Source organism: Pteropus vampyrus, unplaced genomic scaffold (assembly GCF_000151845.1).
Source record: "Pteropus vampyrus isolate Shadow unplaced genomic scaffold, Pvam_2.0 Scaffold126, whole genome shotgun sequence".
Lineage (NCBI taxonomy): Eukaryota > Metazoa > Chordata > Mammalia > Chiroptera > Pteropodidae > Pteropus > Pteropus vampyrus.
The window spans coordinates 5,012,914-5,018,739 of NW_011888907.1; positions in this window are offsets into that span (position 1 = coordinate 5,012,914).

The following is a 5,826-nucleotide window of genomic DNA, read 5'->3' on the forward strand; positions in this document are numbered from 1 at the left end:
GTCATTATATTTTTAATTTTAAAAGGAATCCCCATACTATTTTCCACAGTGGCTGTATCAACTTACATTCCCACTAACAGTACACAAGAGTTCCACTTTCTCCACTTCCTCGCCCAAACTTGCTGTCTTCTGCCTTTTTCCCCACAGTAACCATCCTGATGGGTATGAAGTGTTATCTCATTGGTTTTGGATTTGCTTTTCCCTGATGATTAGTGATGCCGAGCATCTTTTTATGTTCCAAATATTTTTGACCTTGCATATCTACTGGTAGAGTATATTTGACAACAAACCCCCGCTACATCTATATTTATTTAAAAACTAAATATGGCACCACTGTTGTAATGGTTTGAGAGATAGTTACAAAATATCTCCAACATCAAAATTAAAAAGGGCTACTATTCAGATGAAATACACTCATGGGTGTTTTAAACCACCCTCACATGATACTAATAGTAGCTAATACTTCGAGGTACCCTGGGGGCAAATTCATGGTAAAGGGTCATGGACAGAAACACTTTTAACAAATAGGCTTTTTGAAAATTGAACAATGCTTGGTTATTTCTCATCACAAACACTTTCTTTATCTTTGCTTTTTTCCTTCATGGCGTGGCTGGCACAGAGTTCATTTCAGAGGTAGAAGTGTCTTCACCAGCATTTTTTAGTTGGCATTGGGATCAACCTGTGGTCTTTCATGTCACAGGTTTGTTTTTGATGATGGGTTGAGAAAAAAATGGATAATACAATCTGTAAATCTACTTGTCTTGGCATGTGGGCACTGTTATGCACATCAAAATAGGCTGAAAGTTAAAGAATCTAGAGAAATAGAAAAAATGTTAGCAAAGTATGCATTCTTTTTATTTAAAAAATGTTTAATTTTGAAATAATTTTAGACCCACATGGAAGTTACGAACACGGTATAGAGCGGTCCCATGTATCTTCTGCTCAGCCTCCCCCAATAAAAACATCTTACAATTAAGTAATTATATATATGTGATATATAATTATATATTATATAATATATTTATATATAATTATATACTTTATATTTATAGGTAAATATTATATATAATTATATATTTATAGTATAATTATAAAAATCAGGACATTGACTTTGGCACAATACTATTAACGAAAGACTTTATTTAGAGTTCACCAATTTTTAAATGCACGTAAGTGCTTTGAATTGCTCTTTGAAATTTTGGCGCTTGCATAGATTCATGTAACCACCACCACAATCAGGACACAGAATAGTTCCATCACCCCAAAGAAACTTCTTCCTGCTGTCCCTTTGTAGTCACCCCCTGCTTCCCTAACTCTTGACGACCATCATCTGGTCAACATAATCCCTGTGATTCTGTCATTTCGAGAATGTTATGTAAATCATATCATATAGTATGCCACCTTTTGAGACTGGCTTCTTATACTCAGGACAATTCTCTTGAGGACCATTGGGCTGTCGCATGTGTTAACAGTTCATTTCCTTTCATTGCTGAGTGGCATTCCATTGTACGGATGTCTCTTTAGGCATTTGACAGTTGAAGAATTTTTGTTGTTTCTAGCTTTTGCTATTACGAATAAAGCTGTGGTGAATATTCATACGTACATGTGTCCATTTCTTCAGAGTAAATACCCAGGAGTGAGACTGCTGGGTTACATGAAGTGTAAGTTTAACTTACAAGGAACTTACATAACATTTTCCACACCATTCTACATCCCTACCAGTAATGTATGAGCGTCCTGGTTGCTCTGCACTCTTGTTGGCACTTGATGTTGTCAGTGTTTTTATTTTAGCCATTCTAATAGGCCTATCATGATATCTCATCATGGCTTTAATTTGTAGTTCCCTAATGGCTAATGATGTTGAACATCTTTTCATGTGCTTCTTTGTCATCTGTATATCCTTTTGGGCGAAGTGCTCAAATGTTCAAGTCTTTTTTCCATTCTCTAGTTGTTATTATTTTTAAAATTTTTGGAAGATAAAAATGAATGTGAATGAAAATCCTTCAGTTTTCTCCTTACGTGAAGTGCCACTCTGCGGCATCATTCCTGTGTGTGTGTGTAACATCCTTCTCATTGTAGTCTGTGTGAATGGCACCCCCATGAGGTTAGTGCCGTGCACAATCCTCTCCACTATTTTCCTAGCAACCCTGTCTGATTCTCATTGGAACAATGTGCCTGCCCCAATTTAACAACAGCTTATGCTGGTCTATTCTCTTGCTGTGGGATGTAGTCCAACCTTACCTGCTCGGCATAGGGGTCATTTTAACATAGCTTCAGTTGACCTTGCCAATCCCCTCTAAGGTCAGTTCCCACGCCCTCTCTATTCTAAAATCCTGCTTTCTCAAGCCTCAGGACCGTTGCATATGCATTCCCTCGGCTAGCAATGCTCCGATCTCTCCACATTAATAATTCCTCATAGTCTGCTCTCTAGGTCAAGTCCAAGGCAATTTTCCAGGACATTTTCCCTTCACTGCTCACCAACCCCTTGCTTTGGTCCACCCTTAAACATTTGGGTTGGGAGTGTCTGTATCCAGCTCAGTGCTCCCATCCTGGACCAGAACTTCTCAAGGGCAGCTTGTACTGAGCTTTCTCTGCTGCCCCAACGCTACTCAGCATTGGGGTTGGGCACAGAGGACCGGCAGGAGAACAGGCATGGCTGTTGAAATAATAAGCATGAGTTTAAAAGAGGACCATGTGAGCCAGTATTCAAATTTTCGTAATGGGATCATATGAATTTTGAATTGAGTGGAAAAACCATACAAAACAGGTCTACATGTTCATGCACCTGTTTGTTCATTCACTCAATCATTTATTCAGTTGTTATTGAGTACCTACTATGCATCTAGCCCTGGGCCAAGTGAAGAGAGCATCTCACTCCTCACCTAGCTCACAGTTGAGTGGATAACACAGACAGAAATCCAATATTTTCACAAATTTTAAATGTATGGTTATAATATGACATGGTCTATGAAGCATATGATGTTAAGAGCGAGGGTAATGGAGGCCCAATTTGTGGTCAGAGGAGGCTTCCTGAAGAAGGGACCCTGAGCTGAGACGTGAAAGATGAATGAGAGTTTAGTTTGGTCAAAGTGGGAAAGGAAGAGTGATTCAGGCCAAAGGAACAGCATGTGCTAAGGCAGGAGGCTGGTGGGGCATTCCTGGGCACCTGTACTCTCAGGGGTTAGGCTCTGGCTCATAGCAAACACATTAAAAAGCATCCACAATATATGTGTTTCTTCCTCTGCTTAAAAAGGAGAAAGAATAGTTATACTTTTTCTTTTGAAATTATTTAAATGTCATGAAAAACTCATTTACTTATGCGTGTCTACAGGAATTTTTGCAAACGGAGAACGGCTAACACTAACCACAGATAACTTTCCAACCTATGACATTTGGGGGAAACGTTAAAGCCAAAAATGAATGAAGTTGACATCATGTTAGCTTAAGAAGAAATTTCATTCAAACGTTTGATTTTTATTTTGCATCCTTGTGTTTATGTTTTCAAACATCGACTATGGTTTTTAATTTTTTCTTCCGGTCTTGAACATCTTCAGAGACTTTTGGAAAAACCTGGCGCGGCGATATATCAGCGCCTCCCCGCGTCCTGACTGGGAAACGCACCCTGCGAGGGTGTGCAGAAAAATCAACCTATCGCCATTGACAGCTTCCAGCTCCTCCTCCTCTTCTCTCGTAGTTATCCCATCTCCACAAAATTCAAACTCCACCTGGAAGGAAGTGTCCTTCCTCGACACAATAACCTTTCACACACTTTTTTTTTTGCCTTTGCAGCTAAAGTTCCCTCTTCATTCTTTCATTTATTTTAATATGATCTCTATTCTTTAGAAGACTTTGAGGTGCAGGGAGGTCAAATTGCTCAGTCTTTTTGGTTCCAAAGCCCACTCTTATTAAACATTATGATATAGAAGCCAGCACAGCTTACTTATACGAAGACTTTCTGGTCCCATTTATACAATATGAAGACTAGTCAGGGCTCAGAGAGGAAAAGTCACTTGCCCAAGGTCACACAGCAGGTTTGGTTGACTTCAGATCTCCTGCTCTTTCTTTCTGTTTCCACCTGTTTACCTTTATCTCCATTTACCTGGAAGGTGAGCTATGATGTCAGACAATAAGCCCAGGGTGACCCGTATATCTCTGTCTTCTGGATCTGGAGATATCTGTTGAGTGGTGAGCTGGGTTGCATGGAGAATGTGGTCTGGGCCTTTGAGTGATGGAGAAGTAGGTCCGTGGTCCCTCAGGAGTGAAATTTAGTGCTCGTAACCCAATCCTTGAAATCTGGGCTGAAGACTTGAGTGCCTCATTAGGGAACCAGATGCCAAATTATTGTCTGCTCAGAATGGAACCACTGCTAGATGCGGTCTCTTGAGGAAAGCAAACAACACTTGTTGGTTCTTTCTTTTTTCCTTTTCCTCCACTTCTGCTAATCCTGGGATGGCGAGAGACCTCGAACTCTGAGGTACTTATCCCGGGGGGAACTTTGGTCAAGGGCTCCGGAAATGTCAGAATTCCCTTGGTACTTTTGGGTCATTGTGGCAAATCCATGGTGCCCATCTCCAGCTCAGAATCTCATCATGGCTTCTATCCCTAGATGAGGTCTCCGAACTTTTTGACACAGACTTTTATAAGTAAAACCATTTGAACAACATGGCCATACCTACTCATAAATTACGTACATCTGCTACAGAGATAATATAGAATATGATATAAAGCATACCTGTAAATATTAATTTAGAAAAATAAAGAATAAAATAAATTCTATGTAAATGGATTTATGATTATGGGGCTTCATAGAATTCTTAGCTTAAACTTCAAGGGTTTTATCATGATTGATGTTAGTGTGTACAGATCTGAATGTCCGATAGTCTTCTTGATGGTTTTGAGGTTTTACAGGGAAAAGTGGCTTCCGTCCCAGCTATTTCAGTTATCAACTGATGGCCTTCTAGCTCCTCCTCCTCCTCTTCTCTCATAAGTTAGTGGATTGAAACAACAATAGTAACATTTTTATTTTGCTTATGAATTTCTTTTATTTTTTTTTCAGGTAGAACCCTTTTTTCTAGCTTTATTGAGGTATAATTGACAAATAAAATGGTATATATTTAGGGGGTAAAATGTGGTGATTTGGTATATGTATACCTTGTGAAATGAGTACCATAATCAAGTTAATTAACACATCCACTACCTCATACATTTACCATTATTTTTGTGATGAGAACGCTTAAGACCTACTACTCTCTCAGCAAATTTTTGTGGGCAAGATTGGCATTTTTATAAATGCTAAGGCAAAAATTAGTGAAGCTGATTTAACATTTCATTTGGTAGTCATTTCTTTAAACATTTATTGATTTCAATTTTGTGGTTCTCCTTTTGTGTTTTGAAGCAAAATTCTGCTTCATTCTATTTTTTTTTTTTTTCATCCGTATATCTCACAGGAAGTTGCAGAGTGGGGGCAGGCACTACGGAACTCTGATGAGGAAAAGATAGCTGCTTCTGGCTAGATTCCCGGTGGAGAAATGTCTGGAGGATCTTGCGAATGACGTACTTGATTTTGAAACGCTAGCTCCCCCTAGCTGTTGGATTTGAAATACACACCATAAAAGAGTCAGGGATCAATGTGAAGCGCGTTGAGGAATGAATTCATCCACAACATTTATTTTTCTCAGTGAATTGACCTTTTTATTAATACGAAATGTTTTTCTCTCCGATAATTCTTGCTTTCAAGTCTGCTTTGTCTGATATTAACACAGTAATCTCCCCTCTGTGGTTTCCTGTTCTGTGGTTTAAGTCACCCGCAGTCAATCATAATTCAAA